The sequence below is a fragment of the Drosophila teissieri genome, chromosome 3R, assembly GCF_016746235.2.
Source record: "Drosophila teissieri strain GT53w chromosome 3R, Prin_Dtei_1.1, whole genome shotgun sequence".
NCBI lineage: Eukaryota > Metazoa > Arthropoda > Insecta > Diptera > Drosophilidae > Drosophila > Drosophila teissieri.
Genome location: NC_053032.1, coordinates 26,002,936 through 26,017,971, shown reverse-complemented (window position 1 = coordinate 26,017,971; position 15,036 = coordinate 26,002,936). Strand labels below are relative to the sequence as shown.

Below are 15,036 nucleotides of genomic sequence, written 5' to 3'. Positions count from 1 at the left end.
GCAGTTTTCTTGGAGGCGCAGTGAAAGGGCATTCGAGGCAGTTGAAACATTTATTTCGGCTGGCCAAGAATTCGGCATCCATTCCATCCATCCGGGTTTGGGAAGCCAGCCATCGCCATCGCCATCTCATGGCTTTTGTCTGTATTAAGTTGTTTGGCAGCTGCTGCCGCTTTTGCTTCCGTTGGGATAAAAACCGAGGATGAGACTTGGACTGGGACTGAGACTGAGGATGGGGATGAGAACGAGAACGAGACCGAGGATGATGATGCCCGGTTGGTACGTTGTTTAAAATTGAATAATGCCCGCTCATTTGGTTTTATGACATTTCGATAATGATGATTGTGTGTTGGCTGCGGCCTTTGTTCTGGGCTTAACTTTATAAGGCAAACAAATTGTTGTAATTTGGCCGCAGCGCCAAGAGTTAAAGACCGCAAAAGTCAGAGTCAGTTGGGCCGCGACTGTCGACATTGACGGGGTAATTCAATGCAGCGAAATCGTATAATTCCCAGACAGCGGCGATCAAAACGCGCACCGAGGAGCAACAAAAACCAAAAAGGAAAAACGCAAGAAAGAAAAAAAGAATACAATCCGAGGCTGAAAATGAAATCGATCATGATTGAAATCGAGCAGAGCAGAACAGCTTCGCTTCGTCTGCGTCTGCAGCTTCGAGAGGGCGAGTGTTTTGTGAAACATCAACATTTTGACAGGCACACAAATCCTCTTGAAAATGAGATTTATAAAACACAGCGATGCGGCCGCAATAAAAACCCGGCGAAAAAGGGCAAAGTCATTGTCAGCCGAGTTGCGCTTGGCTGCGAAATCTCAAAGGCAAACAGAACAAAAAAAAATGTAGAGGATATACCCGCACAGTGCTGGTCAAATTGGTAGAATCATAAGCGATTTTACAGAAATTAGTTCTAATCAAATACAAATATGATTAGCAAAGATGAATTCGAACGACTTAAGAACATTACATTTACAAATTCCTTTGTGTAAGTTAGTCATTTGAATGATTTCTGGCATGTTAATAAATAACAAGGTCAACTGATTATTCCACATAAGTTTCCCATAAGTAATTACTATTGCTGTGACCCCAAGTGTATAGATACACCTTTAATCGGGCAGCCCGATGTGGTTTAATGTGTAACATGTAGCCAGGTCGGACTGTCGACGGTGGTGGACCTGTGGAGCTGCGTGGCGGACCGTGTTGTTGCCAATGTTGCTGCCTCATGTTGTCGCGGTCTTCACTCAGGTCCCGACTCGAGCGTATTTATTTTCATTTCGAAGACATTGTAGTGTCATTTCTGCGACCGCAGCATGAAAAGCAAATAAAAGGCAACAACACAGCACAGCACAACACACCGCCTCGCATCACATTGCAACGCATCCCGTCCGATCCGATCCGATCCAATTCGATTCGATGCGATTCAATTCCAGTCCGAATCCGAATCCGTGGAACAATCCGGTGCTTTGCTGCAGCTTTTAATTAAGCCAAAGAGCAACCAGTTGCTGGACGTCTTCGTCTCGGCCAACTGACTGAATAAAAAGATGAAAAGAAAAGCAAAACACAAAAGAAGTAAAAAAAAAAAACTGAAGAAAAATAATTTATCTGCCGCCGCGCGCGTGTATCTGTATCTGTTTATCCGTATCTGTATCTGCGCCCGGCAATATGTATCTCTCTCGCCTGACGATGTTGCATTTGCTTTGTTTGCTCAAGCCTCAGTTTTAGTATCGGTATCAGTCGCAGTCGCAGTCGCAGTCGCAGTCACAGTCACAGTCGCAGTCGCAGTTGCTCTGTCCTCATCGCTGTCCCGCTGAGCCAGCAACACCCCAGATCTGTGGGCTCACTGTGCGTTGGTATACCCTGGATTTAGGGATTTACTAGGGTATGTCACATTGTTGTCTCTAGTGAGCCAGCAATTTGTACACTTCTATTACAACTTTGGATTGCTCTAAATGTCTTATCAATCTTCGATTGAGCATTGATATTATTGATTCGACAATTAAACTACACAATATGTAACACTTGGTGAAGTTCTCTATTTATGTTTCAGCAGGTATGGCCCATTCGATAGACCACTTTGGGCGATTACTCCTGGTTTTTTTTTCTTCTTTTTTTTTTTTTTCTCGCAAAACCCAATCCAAAGTCAGAGCTCAGGCTCGGCCGCCCGGCAGCATCTCACGTTCATGCGTGGCCACATTTTTTGCAGCGCTGCCTGCGTTTTGTTCGTTTTTATGGCAATAATTGCAACTTGATGACTTAATTGCGGATGCAACTTGTTTTCCAGCTTCAACCTCAGCTGCGCGTATGCCTGGAAATTGAATTTTTCCACCTGGCCTCCACCCGTCTGGCTCTTTATTTTTTTTCCGCCCCTGCCCGCACCATTTTTTAAGCAGGATATGCTTTCATTACTATAGATAGATAGATAGCTCGTGGATAGATTGTGGCGGGTGGGGGGGTGAAGGAGCAGTGGGTTGCGACTGCAATTTTCCCCATTGCATAAGCAAATAAAAATTCATTAATTTATGACTGCCAACGGGCAGAGCAAACCGAAGTTCCAGCCAGGACCCCGGTCGTCTCCTCCGCAGTTTGGAGTTTCGAGTTATTTTTATAATCGCAGCAACGTGACATTTATGCGAGTGTTCATGTAAATGATTATTACGTGCCGCAGACTGAACGAAACCAACCGACGGCACCCCGCTGTCTCCACTATAGAGTGTTTAGCCCCCCATACTCCTCGTGGCCCCCCCCCAGCCAACCAAGCAAGCAACCAGATCCAAGTTCCAAGTTCCCACTTCACAGAGTTGTTTGCCCAAGTAGATTTCATTTGATTTATTCGCCCCAGCAGCACTATCTCCCGCTCCTTTCCATCTTCTGCTGTGGCAGCGCCAAAGTAATTTTATGTTTAATTAAAAAGAATTCTGCGTCATTTGCTTGGAGAGTCTGCTCTGCTCTGTTTTGATGGACATTTTTGCTATTCACGCTGCCACACTGCCACGTTGACTTGCTGTCGATTGTTGTTTGTGCTGGTGCTGGTGCTTGTGTTGATATTTATGTTTAATTATAGTTAACATGTTTTGTGTCTGTAGGTTTTTGTTGGCAACGGGAGGGTTAAATGGAGGCAAATGGGAATGTCTATGTCTGTGCACGACTTTGATGTTCGTTTTGTAATTACATTGCGTGGGCCATATTCAAATCGAGTTGGGCTCTCTGATGTGTGTGGACCGATACAGTGCGTATCGGTGCTTTAAGACGGCTGTCTGTCAATCAGCGGCCAAGTTGGACAGCTTAGTTATAGGCTGTTGATAAATGGTGTTTTTCCGGTAGTAATAACTATTAGACAGTTTAAATTGAAGTTATGCAATCCGTTACAGATACTTTCCTTGAAATGCAAACTAGCTTTTTATTATAAAAACATGTTGGGATGAATTTATGGGGTAATAAAGTACTTACAGAAATTAAAACTTTTACAAATAAACAAAAGTATGCGAAACATGCTGCAACCCCTGAAAAACATCGCATTGCGCGATTAAAACTTTCTCATCCAAGCACTTAACTTTGATTGATCGCCCGGCAATCAAATGAACCTCATTTGTAGCCCCCAAAAGCTCTTTTTATTTTAACTGCAATTACAGGAATTCAAGACAACAAAAAACACACAATTTAATTAACATTTCTCTTTTTCCCTTTATTTTTCGTTCCAGGTAAGTTGTTAAAGCCAACTGAAAAAGCCAAAACCTTCTGCAGGCCATATCGAAACGTTTTGTCAGACATTAAAATCGAAACGTGGGTTAAATGTAAAACGTAAGTGACTTCAACTTCCACCGAAAATACAAACCGACTTCCAACTCGTACAAATGCCAAGGGGGGGTGGGTTGTTGGAAAAAAGGGGAATCAAAAATTGATAAGACCCGCCCCGCTACGTAGGGAGTTTAAAAACTCATTTAGTGTCCAATCAAGCGGCCATAAAATAAAGTCAATAAATCAAGCATAAAAGTAACAAATGCACGGCCAGTTCACAGATAACACGCACACTCACACAAATACACACACACTTTGCGATGGGGATACAGATAGGCACCCATACAGATGCACTTGACTGCATTTCAATAAAAATTCGATACGTTTTGAGGTTGGGATTGGAGTTTTGGGTTGGGGCTCCTGCCGGACATTGAGATGGGGTAGCCCTGTAGTCCTCCGACTCCAACTCCAACTTCAACTCCAACTCCTCCTCTTTATCAAGGTGTGATGATCACTTGCGTGCCATCGGCGCCTGACTTGCATTTCAGAGCATCGCCACCTCGGCACCTCCAACCTTTTTATCCCCACCTATACCCCCACCTCTACCCCACCACACACACAAACTTCCCTTTGAGAATCAATAAAAATAAATCGAAATGTCATAGCGCTGCATGTTTTTTCAAGTGTGAGGTCCCGCAGCTCTCAATCTTCCTCCATAAAACACACACAAAAGCTCTGAAAAACTGTAAATGACTTTGTGGACAGCCGAATTCATTGGAAACTCAATCCGCCAACTAACTCTATATATTAATTTCACAAAATTGGAAATTAGTTGCCCTTAAAGCTATTGAATTACCCGTCTGTGGGCGAGAGGCCAAGGTGCAGAGAGAAAAATACTTCATCAGAACTATTCAAATGTCTTTCCACAAACCCATAAAATATGAATACAAATATTGAAATATTTGAACTATATGCCCATCTGTATGATATGATATGGGAGCATAAATTTGAGTGTTTCACACTACACCCATTTTGAATATGTAAATGTTTGATATTGATATGATGCCAGATCGAACTGATTACATTAGGGGCAAGCAGGAAAAGATGAAAAGCATTAATATGGTAATGGGGGGGTTTGATTTTTTCGCTGTGTGCGTTTCGATTCAGAAAAATCAACAATCGATTGTTCGGGGCCGCACATAAATCCCCGAAATGAGAAATGTGTGGCACACAGCATCGCAGTGCCCCATCAGCGGGGGTCTCCCCCGCCCCCTTTCGTGCCCACCCCTTTTTTAAAAGGGTCCAAGCCCAGAGCCAACGACTATCCACAAATTGGTCGTGTTCAGCTTTAAATCGTTTTACGTAGTTTCCATCGAGACAAGTTTCGCGGCCCCGTAAATGTTTGCCAAATGTGGCGCTGTTTGTAAATCACGCACGCTGCAAGTTGCACGCAACCGTCGTCGATCGATTACCGCACTCTTTCGCTCCCGTCTCCCATCTACCCGTCTCTTTCTCAGTCGCAGATTCGGCCGGACGGTGGACAGCGGCCCCCCACCGCCTTTCGGATCGCCGGAGTATGTTAATCTTGGTCAGCCGTGACTTGGCTGGAGCCCCCTCCCCGCCGCCCGCTCCGCACCTCGTCTTAACCCATACCTCCTCACATGGGTTAAAATTTATGCGCTGTTCAAACGGCGCGTAATAAATTTGTTTGCTCTTCAACTGTGTGCGCGCATGTTCATTGAAATTGTGGCAAGAGAGGAGGCGAGTGGGAAGGTGGGAGGAGGGGGCGGGCGGGAAGCGGTATCAAACCGAAACGAAAGCAGGCTCAAACCCCAGTACGAATTCCAATACCCAATGCAATGCAAACCCAGTTCCCAATTTCAATCCGTGCTCCAATACTGCTACACTAAGAATAAATAAAATAGGACCCATACCGGGACTAACCAACTTTAATGTCCTGCAGCCAATAAAAATTCAATCAAGTTCGGCTGCAGAATAAAGTCTTTTGACCGCTTCAAACCAATTGTTACCAGAAACAATGTTGCGTTTCGTAGACGAGTGCCTATAAAAACCTTTAATTGAAAATACCAGCCTTTAAGTATTCGAAGTCTTCACTTTTAGCACCTAAACTTAGAAATGAATCATTCTTTTGTTGTGGATGGTAACCCATTCAGGATAATTTCCCATTTTCAACCGAAAACCTTCTATTTCTTTAGTAGTTTCGCTGTGCTAATTAAAGCCCGATTGGCTTTCGCAGTGTAGGCATTGCAGTGCCGCCAACGGCCACTTCATTTTGTAGCTTTTAACAGCGTTTCAGCATTCTTCTGTATTTGTTTATCTAAACGTTTTATTCATTTGTGGGGCTGCTTCTGCTGCCAGCGTGTTGTGTTCTGCATTCGGCATTCTGCGTTCTGTACTCTGGAGCTTGCAACTTGCAGCTTGCAGCTTGGGGTTCCCGTGGCACATTGCTTTATCTTCTTGGTCAGTCTTTTGGCTTTTGCAGTTCGTGCTGCCGTTCCCGGCGGCCTAATTGATGCGCACTTGGCTGGATTGCTGTTGCTGGTGGGATTCATTTCGAGCCCCCTTCCCTTCCTTAACCCCCTAATGCCGGAGTTTTGCTGCGCATGCGCAACATTCACACTTTGCCGGCTTCAGTCGCCGGTTGTCGCTGTTCGCCCGTCGCCATCTCCGAGTTGATTGCACATTTTATTTGCGCATTTATTTGCATTTTTTCTCACACCCAAGTCCAGTTGGGTTTCACTACGGTTTGCCGCGGTTCGGTTCGGTTCAGTTCAGTTCCGTTCCGATACGTTTGGTGCCCCTTGTTTGTTTTGCTTGCCAATGCCAATGCCAATGCAATTCAATTGTCTTCTGAGTCTGAGTCTTCTGAGTGAGCGCTTTTCGTCTTGGCCCTCTTCATTTGTTTGTTTGTTTTTCCATTTCTGCTGCTGGTGCTGCTGCTGCTGCTGCTGTTGCTGCTTTTGCTGCTGGGGGGTTTTCTCATGTTCGCCGCCGACTGATGCCGCCTCCTTTAATAGTTCATTTAGTTTGCATTTTTATGAAGTCTTTGTGTGGGTTGTGTAATAAATTTAACTCAAGTTTATTTATGTGCCATCGCCGAGACATTTATCACTCAATTTGAAGGCGTAATTGGGCGCAAAACGACAGGAGGCTGCCACAGGAGTCGTCGTCGTCGTCGTCTTCGTCTTCGTGGCTGTTGTCTCTTCTTCTCGTCGCAACTCAACTCAACTCAACTTAAATCAACTACGACTTTGCCTCTGACGACTGACAGCCGATATGGCATCTGTGTTGCATATTTTGCATATCGTTATGCAGTTTGCAGTTTCCCTCCTCTTTGCAGTTGCAGTTGCCGATGCCGATGCAGTGGCTCCTTTGATTGGCATTGCCGTCTCTGGAGTTGGCCAAAATTGGATGATCCGCGCGGTTAAGGGGACATGATCTTAACGGTTTTCAATTCGTGTCGTGTGGGGACAATTTCATTTAATTTACATATGCGAAGTTTTATTCTTCTTCCCTCGCAGCTGTCAAAGTGGAGTAGCTTTTGACACCTAGCTTGGAATTTATGGAAATTTCTGTTTTATTTTTGCTTCCTTATTTAAAGATTAGCCATTAATAAAGCTTAATCTAAAATGCATTGTTGCTAATATATTCAACTAAAATAAATTATTCAAAAGCTACCATTAAAACATTTATTGAGATATTGTCACCGAAATATGCAAATGCATAACCATTTGGCGGAAATTTTAGTGCATACCTCACTTAGCAGCTCTCATGCATTTTTCCACACACACACATATGTACATATGTCAAGTTGAATGGATCGAAAAATGTCCAAATTAATTTACTGCTTCATCAAGCATCAATTTTGGCATTTCCCTCGAATTGTTTCCTGCGCCACCAAAAGCCAAACGCCGGCAAACGGCGAATTTCCAATCCGAAATTTTATAGTTTGAATAGAACAATGCCACATTTCGCCACACTCACATACTCACACACCCATGCCCATACCCATACACACACTCACCAGACATTCAAATCTGCTTAACAGGAGCGATACACGGATAGAGAGATACTCGAACACGTGTATTTTGGCACCTGTTTTTGGCCATCGCTGTGCAACAATGGCCAGCAGCGCTGAAAATGTCGTTTAGCAACCAGAAACCATTTTAAACAATAAATAAGCAATTTATGCCACAATGCCAGCGGAAAATGGGAACGGGAACGGGAATGGCAATGGCAATGGAAATGGTAAATGGTGGGGCACTCAGTCTGACTGGCTGGGTGGCATGGAAAAACTGATACAAAAGAATGCGACGAACATTCAACACATTTTGTAATTTCATTTCGTCCTGCTCCTGATGGATAGTTGAAGGATGGCAAAGAGGAAATCGGATAAATGAATAAACTTCTCAGTCACCAAGATGCTGAAAACAATCGCGACACTTGAAGCAGTTAAATTTGTTGTACGTTGTTTTTCAGGCACTCGAAATCAAAGTGGCAAATGAATGTATTTAATAAACAGGCTACCACCCATTTGTTTATGTCTATTCTCGCCTGCAGCAACAGTGCTTTTGACCGAAAATCGCCTGCCTCGAAATTGCAATGGTGATTTTGGTTTTTGTTTTTTGTCTAGTTTTTGTGCCAGAGATCGCAAAGTTGGACTCCGATTCCGTTACGGCTTCCGTCTGACATTTGTTGCTGTCTGATTGCCCGCAAAAGACTAGTAGCCATAGTGGTGCTGTATGGCCGGGACGTGGAACAGCAGTAGCCCCAGATCCGCAAATGGAGGAGCAGCCGAGTGGAGCAGCAGGGCATAGAGCATCATCAGTGGCACATTGCATCCTCACACATAGCGAACAAAAAATCGAATTTCCCGTGCGGACTGATTCGATTTGGCGTTGCAATTTCACGCTGTGTTATTGCAAAGTGGCTGCAACTGTCGGCGCCAGGCGATATCCACCCAGCACCCGCTCTACCACCCACTCATCCACCTAGTAGCTAGCCACCAAAACATCGAACCACTCGGCACCAACCCGGCCATGGCCATTTTAGCCACTCTGGCGATGCCAGAGCCAGAGCCAAAGCCACAGAAACAGAAACGGGAGACCTGTGTGCAGGCCAGCCAGTGGAAACCCGCTCGTTCAGCTACCAAAATAGCAATTTCGATGGCGCACAACAATGGCCAAAAACGAGCGAACTGCAACAAAAAATAGCGAACCGTAAACGAAAAAAATCTCATTTAGTGACGAATTAAGCGCCAAAACAGACAGGCGATTCAGTTTGTCAGACAAGCGCTAGACACCGACATGGATACTCGTACACGTGCACTGAGAGAAATGTGCTTAGAAATGTATGCTCAATTGCTGGAACTTTCAAAATATGCAAAGAAAATACAAAATCTGTCTAGTTATTTGTTTCTATCTGACTTCCTTTCGCAGAGAATATTACTTTTAAAAATATTTAAAGTCCGCTTTGGTTTTAGAGTGCACAGTTACGGAAAGGAGACCAGGTTGAGGTCTAGGTCCCCGTTTTGGGTTCGGGATTGGTATCGGTTTGCAGAGGCCTGGTCAGTGAGTGGGTTGCGTGGTGCGGGGAGCGGGGTGCTGTCAAGTGCAGAAGGACGAACGGACGACAGTAGATGACTCGGCACTATCTATGGCCAGGCATCGATTGGTTTGCCATGGTCTAAACTCAACCTCCGCGTGGTGACCAAAAACCCTTTCCTTTAACGCCGCCGACTCGTTTGCTGTTTATGGCCTTAAACGCCATTTTGTGCGCACTCATTCACGCCACGGTTTGACATTGCCATACTGGTGTAGCGTTCAACGTACTTCGTACTTTCGAACACCACCGAATACCTCCTTCCTGTTTCATTGTTCGTCTGCTATTGGATCCATGGATCCATTGTCTGCACGGGCAGGACTCGTACTCTCATCGCCATCCGCATCCTCATCCGCTTCCTGTGGGCGCTGCACTCCCATTCTGACAGATTGTTGCAAGGGCAAGTGCAATATTAGAACATGATTTATTTATGCAATTTTTACCATAAAGCGAGCAATTTTCGTTCACTTTGCAGTGCGCGAATTTTCCCCGTTTCCATTTGGCATTTGTCTATCATTTTCGGTGGCGCGAGCTTACAATTTGTATTTCCCACCACTTTTTCGGTGTGGGTTCGTTCGGGGATTTCACCATGTAGTGCAGTCATGTCCATTAGTCGATGTGTCGGCACGTCAATTTGTTTGGGTCCGTTCGCTCCTCTGTCGACTTCCATGTCTATATGTGTCTGTCCATCGACAAACTACCGGCACTGACTTGCAATGTTGGCATTGGAAATTATGATATGGAAGGCAATCCGAATCCGAATCCGACTCCGAATTGGAATTGGAATCCGCGCAGTTCGGGGCCTAATAAGTTCTTACTGTGCACTCACATTTTGGCAATTAGCCGTGGCATATTGATTGTAATTAGTGGAAGGGTCGAAGAGATGAGAGGGTTAACTAATGGAATGGTTTTTAGGAATGCTTCTGGAGTGATGATGATGGCATGTTGATGTGTGTTTCGTTTGATCTTCGACTCCATCAATATGCATGGAGTTTGATGCATTTCGTCAGGGATTTTATATGAAGGAGATGCAGAAAAAAAAAAAGAATTTTCTGTAATCAAATTGGGGGTGTAGAAAACCTTTGTAGCATGTTATTTCCAGAGAACCCGCGTGTGATAAGATTTCCATTAACGCCTAGAATAATAATTCACCCTCGGTTTTCATCACAAGCGCACCACCATGATAAATGTTTCCCCTATTCCCTTTAAGCCAACATAATCAACCGCAATCAACACCAAAGAGCCAAAAGCAATAAAAGCAGAAAAAAGCATAATCAACATTTTTATCATTAGCGATAGAGAAATATGCAAAGCAGAGCGAAGAACGAGCCAAGTATTTCCAAAAGGGAGAATGCAGCGGAAAAACTAAAAGGGGGGTTTGCGAATGGAAATGGGGCTGGGGTTGGGGTTGGGGTTGGGGTTCTGGAGAAATGAAATGAAGCACATTATAAATGCCAGAGTACATGCTAACTACAACAATTATCCTTAATGTTGCCAGAAACTGCCATTAGGGAGAAATGCGGGAGGGAAATCGCCTTGTCCATGGCTGATCACTTGCTGGAAAGAAATTCAAATTAAAATGCTTCCAATGGTATGCAAAATAGTTTCAATTTTCTGCCAGAGAGCCCTCCAGGAATGCTCATTATTCAACCGGAGACGGAGAAGTTGAACAGGACACGACACGGTTCAGATAGATGGATGCGAATTAAATATGAAGGAATGTGCAGGACAGCCTGAATCAATATCGCGAGTCAAATTGCAGTTAATTACGGCCCAGTTGTGAGTTTTTCCCTTGGCTAGCTAGCTGCCTGCCTATTGATTCACGCTAATAAACCTCAACCTTTTAAACAGAGGACAAACGCCTGTTAACAAGGCGCCACAACACGCGATCGACACCATTACCAACACCATTACCCGTCGAAAGGATACGAAATACCCAATGGGAATAGGGGTAGCATTACCATTACACACATATACACATATTTATACATAATATATATCCTTTAGCCTATGGGCCACCACCCTCTGTAATCAAAGCCAGCTGCCAACTGCCGTCTGCATTCCATTTACCTTGCTCAGAGCACTTTTCAATTATGTTATTAAAACAAGCAAACGGGCAGTTAAGGACCCTTTGCAGGACCTGCCCAACATTGCGTGTCTGCCCGCTTGCTGTTTGTTGTTAGTTTTGTACACTTTTTCTTTTTTTTTTATTCTTTTTTTTGCCTGTTGTTGTGTGTTGCTCCAAACACTCTGCTCACATACTCGGGATATACTCGTTAAATATATAATTCTGGCTTTTTAGAATTTCCCAACTCATAAATGCTGCAGCAATAGTAATGGCAGTGTGGCAAACATGAAAATTCAATTATGAATGCCCGGCTTAAGGTTGACGCCCCGTAATTTCCATCCCCATAATGCCGCGCCGTCCAAGTCTGTGGCTCAAGGCAATTTGCATGGGTAAATATTGTAAATCTATGACGGGTTTGCTTGCAATCATTTGCAATCGGAGACCGCAGCCATCCAGTATGAGCCAAGCTATTCCATTCCATTCCATTCGCTTCTGATGCGAATCGCACAGACGTCGTCTAATTATGTCGAGTGGCAAACAAGATACAGATACAGATGCAGATACATCTACATCTACATCTGCAGATACTAACGCATACCCTCGCACACTCACTCGCATGCAGTCGAATGCAAATAAAAATAAATATTTACATTCAATTTCGACAAACGCGCCAGCCACTGAGCGCCAACTTTGCCAAAGGAAAATTGTGCGTAAAAAGCGGCGGGAACAGTCGACGCATATTTGTTAACCTCAAGCAACAGACCCAAACCCGAACCTCAAACAAGAACCAGAACCTGAACGCAAACCTGAACTGCACTGAAAGAAAATACGCCAAGGAAGTTGTCATATGTTGAGAACTCTTAAGTGATTTGACAAAGAAAAAGCTAGAAACAAGATAGAAACGAAGTTTTCTGTTTAGTAAATTACGCATATCCGCTCTTAGCTATAAGCTTTTTGGAAACAATATATTTTTTTTCAATGTATTTGTGTTATTTTTATATTTAAAACACCTTGAAGTTTTCTCTCGGTGTCGCACGAGTTCGATTTCGATGCCGCCCAGACAAAATCGATTACCGACTGATTGACTGAAATGCTGCGTCCCAGCGCCCAACGCCCATCGCCAATCGAATGGTTTGCAGCAGGTTAAGTTTGGCATATAGATATATCGCTATGGCTATGAGGGATATATATCTATCGCTATATGGTTGTATGGCTATAACGGCAGCTTCGAGGACCGAACTGTCTGTTAAAATGGTAATTGACTTTTGCGCGTAACCACAATGTGTTTGTAAACTTGTTGCCATGTTGTTGTCTATGCACACACAACCTTGCGCTCCGCTGCAATTCCGCGTTGCAATATCGCGGAGATGCAACGCCGAGGGGATTTCCCGTGAACCCGGGCCCGGGCTCGAGCCCGATTGCAATTTTACAAAATGCTAGCATACGCCAAGGCGCCAAGCTCCGCCCCCTAGCCATAATGTCATATTAGGGTTTATCAACTGGCATGGCTATGAAAATTTAGAGCGCTCCCTCCTCGGCCGCTCGCAGGAGGGAGCGGGGGCGACAAGGACGAAGGGACGATGGGACGACAGCCTGCAATTTTCAATTTCGCGCACACTTTGCACAGATAATAGAAATTTCTTTCGCTCCTCGAGTTCCTTCTGCCACTGGAGTTTGCTGCCTGCTTTTTGCTCTACTCTACTCTGCTCTGTTCTGCTCTACTCGGCTCTGCTCTGCTCTGCGTTTATTGACACAAATCGCAAACGCATTTGGCATAAGTACCGGCCAACAAGCTGCCTGCTTTCCCCCGCTTTTCCTCATGGCCGCCATACCATTTGTACTTATTGTTTTCCTCCTCACCAGCACTTCCACCACCACCCTCTTAAAGTATCTGGGTTATGAGTGGTTTAATGGCAACTCGCTCGCTCTCGTGCTTTGTGCAGCTTTGTTGGTCGTTGGCTTCATCCAGCTTGAATGCTTTCTCTGACTGGTTAGTTCTGGCCAAGTTCTGGCGAAGGAACGTAACTATTTCCTAAGCTGCTTAGCCAAATGTCTAATGCTATGCTTAGACAATTGCTAAAAGGAAGATTTAGCGCAGAGAAATTGCAGCAAGCCATACGAATTGAAACTAATTTCTTTGACAAAAAGAAAATCTTGAACTCTTCGAAAATCAAGTAAAGAGAATTTCCCAATCAAGGCCTAGTATCCCAGCACTAATTAACCAAAATGTTCAAGTACCCAAGGAATAAAGCACTTTCCTTGATGGCCTCTCCACAATGCCAATCAAATGTGCGGCAAGAAGAAGTCATTTCCGACTTTTGCATAGGAAGGGGGAGAAATATTCGCATAATTATGACTTCAGAGCGGTTACAGTCTGGAAAATTTTCCATGTGAATGAATTTCGCACAATTACACACGCGTAGGCAGAACCACAAAAAAAAAAAAAAAAACGAATGCGAAAACCCGCCAAAAAAAAATGGAAACTGGGGGAGTGAGCTCATGTCGGCACATGACGAGAAGGCAGATCAACTTCATTCACAATTAAGCTAAAAATACATGCCCCCCAGTTCGCTGAATATAATTTATTGTCAAGTGCAGAGTCACAACATTCAAGATGTAGATGTGTAACAGTCGCAACAGTCCAAAATAATTGGGCAGCGGGGAGGCCCTGAAATCGTGTGGAGTGGTGTGGTGTGGTGTGGTGTGGTCTGGTCTGGTTCAGGTCTAGGTGTAACAAAGAAGAAACTCTGGGAAATACGCAAAATGTGGGGATGGATAGAGGTGGAGTCACGCTGTCGCTCACAGAGAAATACAAAAAAAAAACCAAAAAAAAATCGAAAGGAAAGGAAGAAATAGAGCTGAGGGCTGGGCAAATCAACAACGCAATCTTAATGAAGGCAATAATTCAAACAAAATGCAAAATTCCCCCGGTAAGCTGAAGGAAGTCACGGCGAGTCACTCACTTCACAGCGAAGACAGCGTTGAAAAATTACCGCCCAAGAAAGAATTCCTTGTTGAAATTAAATTTTTACAAAATCAAATAAAATCCAGCGTGTGGCAGTCACTCACTCACTCACTCACTCAGTCGCTCGCTCGCTCAATTTAATTCCCTGGACTGCCTTTTTGGTCGATCCTCCCCCGATTTTAGTATACCCCTTATTAATTAGTTTGTATATTTTTGGCATACGGAACGCGCAACACGAAATTGTTTAACATTTTATCCCGGCACATTAAGTGGCAACATTTGTCAATTTGTTTTCGGTTGTAATTTTTGGGCCCAGAGCGGTTGGGTCACCTCGCAATCTCTTGGGCTCTTGGGTGTTTTGTGTGTAGTTAATGGCCAAACATTTGCCTAAATAATGAGGCACCGGTGTATTGCTTTGAATTCGATTTGGCTTGATTAAAAATATATTTCATTGTCGAGACCCGTTGGCTGTGTAAGTGGGTCGTCAGTCGTCAGTCCTCAGTAGTTGATGGGCAGTGGGTGGATCACTTTGGAGGCGATTGCATTAGCTTCACGAGAAACAACAGCTGAGAAGCTAATCAGCCAAATGTGGCACAGTTTTCGTTAAGGTGAATTCATTAGTACACCTCCCCATACTCG

General features: G+C 44.3%; 1 protein-coding gene across 4 annotated transcripts in view; it reads left to right on the top strand.

The window, feature by feature from the left end:
• The window catches only part of LOC122622256 (sterile alpha motif domain-containing protein 5-like), a 153,806-nt gene that overhangs the window by 61,746 nt on the left and 77,024 nt on the right, over positions 1–15,036 (top strand). The gene's annotated exons all lie outside the window — the stretch shown is intronic.